Source organism: Microtus oregoni, unplaced genomic scaffold (genome assembly GCF_018167655.1).
Source record: "Microtus oregoni isolate MIOR12 unplaced genomic scaffold, Mior012 000008F_ref0000371, whole genome shotgun sequence".
Lineage (NCBI taxonomy): Eukaryota > Metazoa > Chordata > Mammalia > Rodentia > Cricetidae > Microtus > Microtus oregoni.
The window spans coordinates 52,559,039-52,574,281 of record NW_024543067.1 but is presented as its reverse complement, the minus strand read 5'-3'; the positions used below and the strand labels follow the sequence as shown (position 1 = coordinate 52,574,281).

The 15,243-nt window shown below is 48.0% G+C and overlaps 1 protein-coding gene across 3 annotated transcripts in view; it reads left to right on the top strand.

Moving 5' to 3' along the window:
• Positions 1-15,243, top strand: part of Pknox2 (PBX/knotted 1 homeobox 2) — a 271,709-nt gene that overhangs the window by 161,965 nt on the left and 94,501 nt on the right. For all 3 annotated transcript variants that reach the window (XM_041657711.1, XM_041657712.1, XM_041657710.1), the window contains exon 3: positions 11,650-11,754. The gene's annotated coding sequence lies outside the window, so the exon portion shown is untranslated. The remainder of the gene's footprint in view (positions 1-11,649; positions 11,755-15,243) is intronic.

Genomic DNA, 15,243 nt, shown 5'->3' with positions numbered 1-15,243 from the left:
CGATCCTGAGCAGTTCCTCACACAAAGCAGATGTTCAACTAACACCTGTTGAGTGAGTGAATCTTAGTTTAGTTCCCCCTTTCTTTCATCCTGCCCTCCAATAGCCAAAGGGGAGCTCGACTTTTTCCTAAAGAAAGGACCTTCTTTCCCCAGGTCCCCCAGGTCTCTATCCTAAGCCACAAACAATTCAATCCTTATTCAACCAATCTGACCTAGACAATTAAAAAAAATGGCCAGGCAGTGCTGGGGCACACTTTTAATCCCAGCACTTGGGAGGCAGAGACAGGCAGATCTCTGAGAGTTTGAGGCCAGCTTGGTCTACAGAATGAGTTCCAGGACAGCCAGGGCTGCACCGAAAACCCTGTCTCGAGAAAAAGAAAGGGGAGGGGGGCGTATTAGTTCAAACTCTAGGCTTTCGCAGCTTTGTGTTATTACAGTTTTAAATAGGGGCGACTCCATGGAAGCTGGATCAATGCTGATTCTTCCTGTGACAGAAACCAAGACACATAATCTCAGTTTTGACTTCTGTCTGTTTACTGGAGGTGTTGATTGTAGCACTATAGGCTTCCAGCTATTGTGCAGCTCACACAGAAAGCCAGCGGACATGACTGGACATGCTGTGGGATGCATAAACGCTCTAGCAGATTCAGAAGGATGGAAAGTCTTACTAATGTGACATCAAGGCAGAGCAAGGCGGCCCCTGATACAGACAGCGCTGGAAGTGACCGTCAGTTCTAACCTTATTGACATAAGGAGAAACCGAGGCTCAGAGCAGTGTAGTACAATACATGCTAATCCCTGTGCAATTTCTGGCCTCTTTGAGTTTTCATGTGTTCATTCTATAAGAATGAGCATCCTGGGCTCTACTTGAGCCTACATCACAATTCTCCATGATGAGAAGAGTTCTTGGTTCTCGGGACCTTGCCAGTTCAGCCCTATGCGAGCAGCTTGGGGAGGAAGGTGTATCCCTTCTCCATCCCCTCCGTTGCTGAGTAGCATCTGGAGCGGAGTTATGGACGTTTCATTTCCCTTTATTTTTATCCTTCCTCTGCTCGCCTCAGAGAAGGTTCTGGTGGAGGCCTGAGAGAGGCGCAGGGTATAAATTTCCCTGAGTGGAGCTGTGCCTTGGGCAGCAGGTCATCTGGTTGGCACCATCTCCTGTGAAGTGTGATCACACAGGAGGGAGCAGGGCCCTGACTCAGGTGGGGCCCTGAGAGATTAATCTCTTCGATGACATGCTTCAGGTGCGTTCCTTAACAACTGAGATTTTCCTAAATGGGAAAATTGCAGTTTTTCCCAGAGACTATAGAAGGGGGGATGTCAGGACCATGCACTGTGTAGCAAGTGTGTGTGTATGGGGGGGGGGGGGGGGGGCTGCAGATCCCCTGACTTGGAATGCTTTGACTTTTTATTGTTTGTGACTATGACCATGAGCATGAACCAGAATCTGTGCATTTGTGTGTTGGGGGAGGGCAGGGAGGGAGGGAGGGATGCAGGGAGGGAGGGAGGGAGGCAGGGGAGAGAAATTGACTCTGTGTGTGTGTGTGTGTGTGTGTGTGCTCGCACGTGTTCGTGTGTGCCTTGTCCTTACCATTGTCATTGTGACTACGTGGAGATCAATGTGTGTTTCTTTAAAAATATGTATTTCTTTTTTTTCTGCATAAATTACTCCATGTAAAGGCCATCTGGAGATCAGTTCCTGGCATCCCTTCTCAATAAAGTAATATTATCAGAGCTTGGTCCCAAAACTAGTCCCAGGAGAAGCTTTTCCTACATCCTTTGTCAAACGAAATGTCACTGACTCACCAAATGATGAGAAGAAAAATTATTCTTATTTATTTCTTAGGTGAGGTAGAAAAGCAACTCTGCTGCTCGACATCTGACCCATGGCTAGGTGGACAGGTGGGCAGAGGGGCATGTGTGCAGGTGGGTAAGTGGGCAGAAAGACAGGTGAACAGGTCGACAGGTGGGCAGGGGGCAGGTGGACAGATAGATAGAGGGACAGGTGAACAGAAAGATAGATAGGCAGGTAGGCAGGCGGACAAGTGGGCAGAGGGGCATGTGTGCAGGTGGGTAAGTGGGCAGAAAGACAGGTGAACAGATTGACAGGTGGGCAGGGGGCAGGTGGACAGATAGATAGAGGGACAGGTGAACAGAAAGATAGATAGGCAGGTAGGCAGGCGGACAGGTGGGCAGAGGGGCATGTGTGCAGGTGGGTAAGTGGGCAGAAAGACAGGTGAACAGGTTGACAGGTGGGCAGGGGGCAGGTGGACAGATAGATAGAGGGACAGGTGAACAGAAAGATAGATAGGCAGGTAGGCAGGCAGACAGGTGGGCAGAGGGGCATGTGTGCAGGTGGGTAAGTGGGAAGAAAGACAGGTGAACAGGTGGACAGGTGGTCAGGGAGGGGGCAGGTGGATAGAGGGACAGGTGGGCAGGGGCCAAGTGGGCAGGGGGCAGGTGGGCAGGGGGCAGGGGGGCAGGGGGCAGGTAGGCAGAGGTGGGCCGAGGGGCAGATGGGCAGGTAAGCCGAGGCATGGGCACTGAGGAGCTATGCTAACCAGCTGCACCATAACCCTTGGGCCCTGCTCTTTCATTTCTCCCCTTATCTAACCTTGTGACTTTGGGAAAGTCACTTGATTTCCCTAACCTCAGCTTCCCTTTTAACATGGGACTAGTATCGTCCATTTCACAGGGTGGTACGAGGATTAACAACTAAATTGATAATATCCCTCCTTGTTAATATGGCAGTCCTCTGTTGAACATATATATTTATATATGTTTTCATCAACAGATATTTGTTAAATACCAGATATACACAAAATACATATTGAGATCTCAGGAGATACGTGGGGTTGAGATTCTTCTGAGGATTAGCTAACCCAGTGGATGCTAGGAATGCAGACATCTTATCCTCAGAGCAATCCGAGCTGATGCGGTAAGAGCTAAAGACCTGTTCACAGGAGATGCTAGGGCTAAAGCCATCTTTGCAGTGTTGAGCAGGGTGTGTATAGGGCAGGAGCAGAGCTGGACCAGGAGGTTCCTGCCAGCCAAACTATAGCAGTGGGGAGGTAGAGGAAAGGCATAGCTGACTCCAGCTGGGTCAGAACAAGGACAGCTTAATGCTGTCAAGATGTACTTACCTTTCCCTGCTTCCGGAGAAGACTGTTTCAGTACCTAAGCGGAGTCGTCCATCAACCTAAGGAGCGAGGAAGCCAGGTTCAGGGATGAAGATCTGACGACTGGAAAAGACTTTGGTAGGGAGGTTGGGGTGAAGGGAGCTAGACACAGGCAGGGCTTTGCAGATTTTCAGCGTTGAGGTCTTCTGCTAATAGTCCAAGTTTTCCCCCAAGAAATAAAACCTTGTGGGGCAAATTTAAGGGTATCTTTAAAGCTGGGGTGGGAGAGGATGGTCTTGTTCTGCTGAAAAGGACACTTTCCTTTCCATGATAGGTTCTGTCTCCAGTCCTTCCCACAGCTCATTCCTCTGTCTGGCCAAACTCTGGCCAAAGCCCTTGACTGCTCTTGGCATTCCTATTCGTTTGTCCATTTCTTAACTTCATAAACACACACCGAGTGGGACGTAAGGCTAGAGATGCAATGTGGGAAATCTTAAGTCCTTGTTCTCCGGATGCTCAGTGCATCACTGAAGGACACGTGTAGGAACATCTGAAAATAATTCAATGAGACAGCCTGTAGGGCGTGGCTAAGAACTTCAGACTTTCATCCTAGAAGTATGATCCTGATTATCGGGAGAGCAGAGGGGAGGGAGGGATTCACCCTAGGTGGGGAAGGGTAGCCTGAAAGAAAACTCTGGAGAGCTGAATCTTTAATTAATAAATAAATAAATAAATAAATAAAACCATGGTTTGAAATCTTTTACATCCATTTTTCATGTATATTAATACTTTAGATTTTTGGATGTGATGCTGGAGACCCAAACCAAAGCCTTGCCTATGCTCTCAAATACTGAGCAATATACCCCTCTGTGTTCACTCATTTGTATGCATAAACATTGTTACTGATCTCTCAAGAGTAAACAAACAAACCAAAACCAAAACCAAACCCTCTAGGCTTCTCCTTTACTGCCTTCTTGTATCTATTCTGAAGGCAGAATTCCAAGTCTCAAGATTAAGGGTGAGAAGCATTAGGGAGATGTCTTATCGGGTGAAGGAGCCCACTGACAAGCCAGAGGATCTGAGTTCGATTCCCCAGTACTCACATGATAGGAGAAAGTTGACACAAAATTTCTGAGCTCCATACTAGGATGCATGCTCATCCACACACGAATGATTAATAAAATGTAGTATAAAATTCTTAAGTATTGCAAGTTTGAGAGTTTTGAAACCAAAGAGAAGGGTGACTAGCAATGATGAAAAACAATTTTATGGCCATAGTGATAGATAGCTAAGCAAGTGCTTGCTTGCTTGCTTTCTTGCTTAGGTCTCTTTTGTATTTTTAAGGCAGTTTTGGTTTTTGAAAGACAGTGTGACAAAACTCAAAAAGGACTGGGCTGGAGCCAAAAGATACGGCGAAAGTCTGCCTTTATGAACTGCATATGGCCTCACTTCCTAGGCAACTTCAAGAGTTTACAAGCCATCGAGTAAAACACCACAGAAGTACCATTTTATGTTGGCCATCCCTTCCAGTATACGCCTGTTATTACTTGTTAAGACTTTTCTTCAATCTCATTTATAACATGAATAGTTACAGCATAAAACAGCAACCGAGTATGAAAACACGCATATAAGTGACTTACAGGGACAAGTTGAGAAAGCTACCCAGTCGGATGCAAAGAGTTAGGACTGGCGAATAATTTACACAAATTTAGACTGTTTCATGAGCGATGCATTTTGTAGTTTAATGCTCCTTTTCCTACTTCCGTTAAATATGTTGACTCTGAAAATGTGCAATTAGTACAGGAAAACCATTTCAAGGATTGAGATTCAGAAGCCTAAATCAGAGAACAGCAATGGTAACAACAAAACCCAGTAGTTTTAGGTTATGTCATTTCTATAACAAAATAAAAATCACCCATGTGGTCAATATAACTCTACTACAGATCACAGTAACCGACGACAAACATGAAGAGCTGGCTCTTGAAGGATGGGTAGATTCTTACTACATGATGTCTAAGCGTACCATTGCTATTATTACTATGAAGGACAAGCCACTGTCTATTAAAGCCCTGCTCCTCGTCACTGCAGAGCCACTTACTCCCCACTAAATGCACCGTGTATGTGATATAATATCATAGCATCCTCAGAGATACCCATGAGCGAGGAACTGATGCTCCTGTTTCTCAGAGTAGGGAAAGCTTATTCAGGTTACATGGGAGGAAGAGTGAGGCCTGGCATCGAACCCACGTTTGACCAACACCACTTCTCTATGCTAGTTTTCTCACACTCGGGGAGTGCAGGAAGCATGTGAACCCATCTTCAGTTAAAAGCAGTCAATTCAGGACACAGTGAAGCATAGAGAATTGCAATGCCTTCGGCAATTAATACTGATAGCTAAGTAGCCAAACTCTTGACTGAACTGCTTCGGCAAGGGCATTGATCTGAGTTAATATTTTCTAGTAACGTCTTCTCTCCACGTGACAAGAACGATAGTTTGCATGACCGACACAGGCTCAGTGCTAACCTAGGCATGCATGGAGGAGTACAAGAAATAAAGACCCAGGTTGATGATGCCTCCAGGGAGATTGCGTTTCACTTAAAGAGCTGAAGTTCAGAAAATACAGAAAGCCTAAGGGCCCACCATAGACACAGGTCTAAGGAGCAGATCTTCATCTGTGGACCAGGGATAAGACTAGAGATAACCTTAGGGTTTGGTAGGAACTGGAGGCAGGAAGAAAGAAGTGCCGGGCTCTCTAGCAGGGAACAGGATGCGCAGGCCAGTGTGAACTAGATATTGGGTGTTGAACAGGGGCAGCCTCTCTCAGCTGGGGCAAAGGTTCAAGTTCAGAAGTACCAGGGATTAGATCAGAGGACAAGGTTCAAGCTGATAGTGAAGGACAAGAGGGAAAGCTTAGGAAATCTAGACTTGCATCTTCTGGGCCTTGGAAAGCTTCTCGGGTTCGCACAGCAGAGACATGGTGAACCAAGGCTGAAGATGGCTCGCAGACTCCCGAAGAGCACCTCTGCTCCTCAACATTACAGTCAGGTCCCTGGAGGCCGGAGGACTTGCTCTTGCTGTATTCTAGGCCTTCCTTAGCGTGACAGTTTGGCTCGACGGATGATCGGGAATCCTTAGAGATGGGATGGTATTTTCAAGCTCAGCTTCTCGTCTGTAGAAGGTGAAGAGGCCAACAATAGGAATGATGGTGAAACTACTTTCAGACTAGGGAAAGACTTTGCCCAACATCACAGAACATATCTGTGGGTGACCAGAACTGGCGGCCATACTTCCTTAGCTTGCACATACTAACACGGAAGGAAGGATGTCCCCCATTGGGAAATTGAAGCAGGGATGTGGTAGGCAAATTACGTTGTCACAGCCGTACTTAGTGAAGCGGTGGCCATCAGCTGGGCTCCGGATTGAGTGCAGTCTCTCTCTAGGCATTGAGTACTAGGACAGACACCAGGGTGGAGGAACGTTCCCAAGTGGAAGGGATAGGCCTTCTCTTTGGGTCCCTGACCAGAGATTCCAGCCACTGTCCTGCACTCTGAGAAAACATCCAAGCACAAGTTGGCAAAATAGGTAAAGGCATTCTCTGGGGAGCTGCCCTCCCTGGCAGAAATGAACTTGGGCCGTAAGGCGTGGTTTGGTAGAACTAAGAAGCTACAAGCTTTACTCTGGTGTTTTGGACAGTAGTAAGGACGAAAAGGGCTTTATCTTCAAGTCAACGCTCTGGTCCTTTCTTGTCTCCCAAACTTTTGAGTTTTCCTATCAGGTCCCACAGGGCTTGGTTCTCTGGGTGTCCTTCAAGTCTGCCTCCATGACTCAGCCCTGTCCCTCAGGCTGTCTGTCCAGCTTCAGCCCCGGATCAGGCGGTATTGACCGAGGCTGCCCGTGAAAGGAGGAGGACTTTGAATGGTGAAGAATAGGATGGTGGGGGCGTTGGCCCGGGTGAAAAAGGAGCAGGCTGAGGGCTGAGGTGGCTGAGTTAGAACGGTTGGCAACCACACATCTGCAGCCTCTTTTCTCCCTTCCGCCCTCTTTCTGTCTTTCATCTTCTTCGGAGCTTTGTGACATGTGAGCTGCCCTCCTTATGCTCGGAGGAATCACTGCCAGTGACAGAAAGGAGATTATAGGCTATATTTCTGCCTTCGAGCTTCCTGTGGGCGGTAGGGAAACAAGCGGAGTTCGCTGCTTGTCAGTTCTGGGAAAGGAGAAATCTATGTATATTGTAGCCCTGAAGCTGTGTCCCACGCAGGGGCATGCCGGTGTCACCTCTGATCATCCTCCTTCTCGCTAACGTGCATTTTATTAATCCCAGAGCGGGAGGCAGGTAGACTTCTCTTGACTAACGCTGGTCTGAATCCTATCCGAGGAATCCCAGCGTCACCCCAGGGCAGTGGAAGAGCAGCTAGAGCAGAAGGCAGAAGCCTGTGACTGCAGCAGGACCTCAGGAGGACGCTCTTCCCGACCCGCTAACACACACACTCTCTAGGGTCACAAGGAGCTTGATGAGAGACAGAAGCCGGAGGACATGGGAAATAGACAGGGTTTCTTACCTTGCTTAGCTCTCAACCTAGGCCTGCCCCTGAACTCGTCTCTATGTGCCTGACAGAGGAGAGGATGGTAAAAGAGCAGCCAGAAGCAGCACCGAACACACATGGCAGTACTTCCCACCCAACTTCGAATATGAAATCTACAGGACAGGAAGAGAAAAAGGAAGGAAGGTGGGGCAGGGGGAAGGAAGAAGAAGGTTGGAAGGGGGAGGAGAGGAGAGAGGTTGGGGATTGATTGACTCATCTTTGGGCTCAGGCCCAGGCTCCTGGTAGATTCTTAATACACAGGCTGAATTGAAGAGATTTGCAGCTTCACAGGAGAAGGAGGAGGTATCACAAACAATAGCTCACAGGGGTTCTCCCATCTGCCACACGGGTCTCAGAGATGTGGAGCACAAAGGGGGAGGATAACTTTGAAAGGGCTCCAGGAATGGCCCCCTAAGCATGCCCACCTCTCTCTTCCCCTCCCAGGAAAACAACACTGAGTGCGCACTGCCAACTGCCAGCAAGACAAACAAGAACGAAGAGGGTTGGCTAGGGAAATGGGATGTATGGAACCTCACTGCTAGGAGAAAAGGTGCAAACATACCTGGATTTGGCTTTCCTAAGCCCCATTATCCACACTTATAAAATGGGAACAACTACTTGGCAAGAAAAAAGATGTTTCTCTTACGCCGCTGGTAGGGCATGAACATGACCCTCCTTCAGGGACTCGGTGGAAGGCCTTTAAAAGGAAGGCAGCCTTGGACATGGCAATTCCACATGAAATCACCCTAGGAAAATGAGCAGGAGTGGGGTAAAAGTCAGCTGGCGAGAATGGTCATTAGTTGCTGATGGTAGAAAAACCGGAAATAATCTAAACAACATAAAATAAAACTTTAGATGGATAATTACAGCACATTCATAAAATATAATGTTATATAACTATTAAAATAAATTCTACTGGGCGGTAGTTGTGCACGCCTTTAATCTCAGCACTCGGGAGGCAGAGGCAGGTGGATATCTGTGAATCCGAGGCCAATCTGGTCTACAAAGCAAGTTCCAGGACAGACAAAGCGACACAGAGAAACTCTGTCTTAAAAGAACTAATAATGATGATGATGATAAAGAAATTCCCCTTACAGAAAGTTGTACTATATTGTTAAATACTAAATTCTGTGTTAATATGGTACTATTTTAAGAAACAAGCATTTTGTTTCAAATAAAATGTTGGCCATCTTATTATATCATTACAACTAACAGCTTTACTTCTCTTATTTATCTATTTTCTATAATAAGTAAATGTGTTTTGTAAACGTGATAAAATATTACTTCAAAGATTAATTTTTATAATGAAATAAAGTATTTTCTATTAATGTACTTTGGAGACCGAGAACCTGTAAGATGTGGTTTCTGGCTCTGAGGTTGGCAGTTTGGAAAGAGATGAAGGCACATAAGATGACCGTAGCATGAGGCAGAATATGGCAAGAGCTTGCAGAGAATGACAAGCAGCGTGTTACTTAGAAACACAGGGGAAGAAGAATTACTTTTGGCTGCTGAGGCAGCCACCAGAGTGTTTGAGATGAACATTAAAGAACGGCTAGGGTCCTGTCAGGTAGAAATATAGAATGGAAGCATTGAGGGAACTGAGACACTGTGGGCCAGCTGTGGCAAAGGAGAGTGGTTCTGATTGGGAAGAGAGCAGTGGACCCCTGGGTATAGAGAGGAGGATACACCTAGACAGAGAGGGTCCCAAAGCAGGCACCCAGAAAGCTTTGCTAGTGTGCTTCTGAATGCCTCCGATAGCAAGATGCCCCTCGGTGTCCTGGTGGCAGAGCAGCTATAAGCCCATGAAAGGCCATGACTTCCTTCTCTTACTGTTTGTAGATAAGTCATGTGTATGGATGCACTGAGGGTTGAGGGCACAGACCAGGCAGGAGCATGACAAGTGAGACCAAGGAGGATGGCCTGTCTAGGTTGTGCCACAGGGGATGGAAAGGAGGAAAGATGGTTCTTATCTCTGATTACGAAGTGATGAGAAGAGATAGTGTTGGGGAGTGAAAATTACATGGATCTCGGAGAAGAGGAGTCAGACATGCCTCCCAGGTTTGCAGCCTCTGTGTCCAGAGCCCTGGGACTCATTACAGAGTTCACGGACAAGGTTACATGGAGGAGGAGGGTGAAGGCAATGAGACAGGAGTAATTTGGCACTAACAGGGCCCCATCCTCCATTGGTGCTGATTTCTCTGGCCTCCCAGGGGCCAGAGAGACCTGCAAATGTGTCTCGGTGTTCTTCATCTCCTCTTGGGAGGAGTGAGGGGCAAGAAGAAGGCAGGGAGGTTGTATTAACCCAGGGGGCGTTTGTTAGTGGAAACGCAATGGCTACCTGTTTACTCTAGGAACATCTCTCAAGCTCACCCTATCCCAGTACACCTTATTCTCTCTTGCCACTGGGAATTCTGACCTCCCTGGGGATCCTGGATGTTGTCTGTCTGCCACCTTCACCTCCCCAGAAATGTACACACACACACACACACACACACACACACACACACACACACACACACCAGGCAGGAAAGCCTTGTTGCTCAGGCCGATGTCTAGTTTCTGTTTCTCTGCTGCAACCCCAGCCTGGGCTGCTTTTCTCCGCCCCTGTTGTCATATCTCTTGTTACTTACATTCTTTGCTGAGGTGCAAATGTGTTTTCACTAAGCTGGTGTTAGCTAGGAAGGAGCTGCTGAGGTTATAGATGCATTTGCTGCAAGGACAGGGCTAAGGATCTTGAAAGGAGGAACTTCCTGTTGTTGCCTTGGAAGTACAGCTTCGAGTAGCCCTGCTTCATGCTGACTCCTAACAGAGCCTTCTTGGAGTCAACTCATCCTCAGGAGAAAGTCACGGGGTGGATAGGAAATATCTGGCTAGACCTAATGGCAAGGCTGACCACCCAGACTCAGCCTCAGACGTCGTGGTTCATTTCAAATAGTAGGAAAATTAATTCACTCGACCCTAAAAGTAACCTTTAAAGGCAGCCAGCCAAGGCCCCCATTAGGCCTCGGGTTGTCTTTCTTTGGTTCTGGTCTATTTCCTCTCCTGTCTTTTCCTCTCTATTTTCCTGTTTTCCTCAAGGCCCTCCCATCTTCGGACTGCTAGGCTAAGCCTGCCAGTCAGCACCTGGACCCAAAGCTCAGCATCAGACCCAAAGAGCACACTGCTCTGCTCCTTCTGAGTTCCCATCTTACAAGGTGTCAACTTGTCCCAGGGTCCAAATTCACTCCTAGAGACCTCTCTGCTAACGGGCGGGAAGCTGTAATCAACCTGAGGTCAGGAAACCAGACAGGCAGCAACAGGGCAAGTCCAGCTGTGACAGAGTTTGGAGCCTACAAAGATGTGGGCGAGGCTCAGCAGCCATGCTGAGGAGAGAGAGTTGAATGGCAGCAGTTACAGTTGGAACGTACGCAGAAGAAATAGAATCTATTCTTTCTATAATAAGATGCTGGGGACTGCAGACCTTCAGACCCTGAATTTTCTGCAACCCCTTGCCTGCCAGAGTAAACAACTTGTTTTCCTGTACTTGCAGCTGCTCTGGGCATGAGACCCTCATGAGTTCCTGATGGCAGGGGAGTGGTTTCTTGTGGACTTGCAGCTGAAAAATTTCAAGAGCTAGGCCTTGGACATTAGTCAAGGAGAGCCTATATAAGCTGCCCTGGAACACAATTAAAGGGGCATTCTTGTTTCAAGGATGACCCATGCCTCTCTCTCTCTCTCTCTCTTTCTCTCTCTCTCTCTCTCTCTCTCTGTGTGTGTGTGTGTGTGTGTGTGTGTGTGTGTGTGTGTGTTTCAATCGCCAGCCCCTTGCCCAACTCGATAACCGTCCCATAGTGTATGGGCCAAACGGTATAATAAGACATGTCCTGGGGAGGAGGAACTGGGTGAGAGAGCCCATTCCTTTGTGTGGATACCCCTCCTGAAACCCACTGTCCCCTTCCTTCTGCAGGTGCTCTCTTCGTGGCTGACAAGAAGCATTTCTGGCCCAGCTGGAAGTGAGAAGAAAGGGTGAACCTCCTGAAGACCATCCCAGAGGCAGTGGGATCACCCAACAGTAAGACATGCTTTTCTACCCTTTGACATGTGCTGAAGCCTCCACCCCAACACACACACACACACACACACACACACACACACACACATACACACACACACATTGTTCTTCCCCAAAAACCCCCTCTAGCGGCAATTGGCCGCCTGAGCAGCTATTTAGCAAAGACAGCCTCTGATATCAAGCACTGCCTGCATCTTTCATGTCTCTCTGCCACCTCCCTAGCCAGGCCTGTTGTGAGCTCTCTGCTGCTCTTCATTTTCCATGGGGTACGGGGTGAATGGCTGTTGCACACACCTGTGGTGATGACTGCGTTTGCACAGTGCTGGAGCAAGTGTCACCCACTTGGTGATGTTGGTGACAAAGGCCAGTCCCCTAGTCAGAGACCCTTACCCTGTGAAGCAGGTGAGGACTCACACATGTGCACCCCAAAGGACTTGATGAATAGGAAGGGAGGAAAACTGCACCCCAAGGGTTTATGATGGGTTTGGAGAAGTAGTTCCTTGGACTGGATTAAGCACTTTGAATAGAGAACTCGCGTTCAAGCCTCCTAGCAGGCATGGGTGCGGGTTTTATTGTTGTAGTTTAGTTTTTTGGTTTTTAACTCCCTTCAGATCCCACAGACTTATGTAGCAGTGTGGTTAGTGATTTATAAGTCCATTACCCAAAACCACCCCTTTGTCTTCCTGTATGCCGTGACTGGGATTGGGTCTGTTATGGTGAGATCTAGTCCTGACTCCCAAGGACCCTGTCTGGGATTTTATGTTTTCATGATGTCTTAGGGCCCCTGTAAACCTCACCATCCTCCAGCCTTCCTTCTGAGTAATTATTGCGTGTTGCTCAGAAAAACCTGTTTCTCTTATAAAGGAGGAAGTTGGTGACACATGCAAGTGAATGTGGCTGTCCCAGTTTCCCAAGCGAGTAGTTAGTGGTCACAAGCGCTCATAGAAGAGTCTGAGGAGAAAAGAGCAGGCAGCCCTGACTGTCTCACTTCCTGCCCAGACGCACTGTGGTACTGGTGTAGTGATGGGGGTCAGCATGCTTTGCCATGAGCAGACATCCACGGGGGTCAAGACAGAACTACATTTTGTGGGGGACAACTCCCCTGAAGTCATGGCTGACAGTTTTATTGGCATTTGGAGCCTGAGAACACAATGATGTAGTTCAATGTCCATAGAGGCTGGGAGAAGACCTTGAGGAATATGGAGGGCACATAAAAGATAGAAAGTCTGAACCAGGCTTGCAGATATGGTGAGCTACCGTGAGCATGTTGCCTCCTGAAGCCAAGTCCAGCGATTTTCTGTGAGACTGAGGTGGCACTGTGGCTTTCCCCATGGACTACCTGGTAGAACTCTGCTCTCTCCTGGCTAAGGTTGTTGCTAGCCTCACACAGGCCAGCCTGCACCCCTGTGCCATCTTATAACGGCTAGTGTATGGGGAGAGAGTTCACCTGACAGACAGCTCCTATGTGGCTGGGTCTTTCTGGAGAATGGGGGGCTTCTACCAAGAAGATGGGAGTCAATTCAAATAAGACCCCAACCTCTCACCCTAGACTCCCTGACACACTGACTCACCACTGAATTGTCTCTCCAAGTGAGCGGCAGGGTGGTGTGTCCTGGAACCTAGGCACAGTTGGCACTGTTGCTTGGATGGGTGCTATTGGCAAGGACGATTTTTGTAGCTAATGCTGGAAATGTGGCAATCAGAGAAGCCGCCAGCTGTCTCACTTAAATTCTTAGCTCTCGTTCTCTTTTTTTAAAATCGTTTTGCTTACATAATCCACCCCCTTTTTATTTTCTAATTCTCTCCTTGCAAAGCTGGCAGCAGAGGGGAAGGGCTGGGGTGGATGGGGTAGCAATTACACATCAGTTTGGGGAGCATTTACATTTTGCAATTACAATTTAAAAATAAGTCTCGTTAATGATCTCCACGTGTAAACGACAAACCTTAACTGACATACATATTCTCCTGGGTCTGCCTGCCTGCCTCCCTGCCCCCCCACCGCCAAGCTCAGTGGAGGCAGAAGTTCCCAGGGAGACACAGAAGGGGCTATGGAGGCTAGCTCAGATCTAAAGGACAGTGAGGGCCATTAATGTGTGCCTGAGGTTGGTTAGAGGACAAAGGTGGATAATCAAAGCTAAGGATAATCAAACCAAGTGCTCCGGTGTCTGCTCCTGCTTGTTCTCACGCTGAGTGTTGGCTCATGCCTCTGAGGTTTAGAGACTCATGGCCAGTCTCTATGTCCTGAGGAGACGCACCATCAATGCTCAGAACTGGGGGAAAAGGACACCCTCTCCCCAAAGAGCAGGTGTTTTCCTAGGTGGGAACTTTCAAAGTCCTGTTGGGTAAACATGAGTTCTAGCCCATCCCCGTGGTCCAGTGGAAGAACCCAGGCAGTGCTACCCTGTGCAAAGGAGCTGGTTCCCTGTTCAGACTCCAGAAGGTAGCGGCACATGTTGTCTCCTCAGTGGGGAAGGACATGTCGTGTCGATGGGAGTCCTTTGATTCCGCATAAACTCACATTTGAACTTGACCCAGCAAAGGCTCCGTTCCTAGCTGGGCTATTTGTTGGCTGCAGGACTTGGGCAAGCTCTAGAACTGGGTCTTTTATCACCATTGCCCCCTTGTTCCCCTCTCCGCTCTTCCCTAATCCTTCCTTTGCTCCCTTCCTTTCTCTTTTTCTTTCTTTTATTTTTTTTTCCAAGAGAGGGTTTTAGTTTTGTAACCCAGGCTAGCCTCCATCTCCTTCCCTAGCTTCCCAAATGCTGGAGCTACCTATTACAAACCCAGCTCATCATTGTCTATGTAACTAGAACAGAAACCTCTCATAGGGCTTTCATCGCAGTGACCTCACACAGTTCTGGTGCCTGGGAAATGCTCAAAAACTGTCACCTCTTGTCAAAGACCCACTCTAGCAGTTCCAAGGAACCGTCTTCCTATACTGAACCTGTTTTTTTTGAGCTATCGTGAATACAAAGCAAAAGGGGCTTTGGCCTGATTTCTCCAGGCTTTTCCAAGGTCCAGCCACCTTCCTACTGGCTACTCCCAAATGCTTCTCCTCTTCTGAAAGTTTTTCAAGAGCTCAGCATCAAAGTCCTAGTCTAGGTTTCCACTGCTGGCTAGATGCTCTGCCTCCTCATGTGCAGTTCTCTTTCCTGGGCACTCCTTGGGCTGGTGGCCCTTCCTTTGCATCATCTGTCTTTGGGCCCCATGTAAGTCTAGTATCTGTGAAAGAAGAACATGAGCCAGAGGCCCTCTAAGAAGTCGTTCCTTAGCTCACCTCCACCCAATCTCTGCGTAGATGCTATTAGTCTTCTAGGCAGCTCCACTTAGGTCAGTCTGAGCTAACACTGGCAGTCAAGGGCTCACAGTTTCTGCAAGTCATGGTTACATGCACCTACAATCTCAGGACTGGGGAGACCAAGGCAGGAGGATTGTCAGCTTGAAACCAGCCAGGGTTACATAGTGAGACCCTGTATCAAAATGATAGCA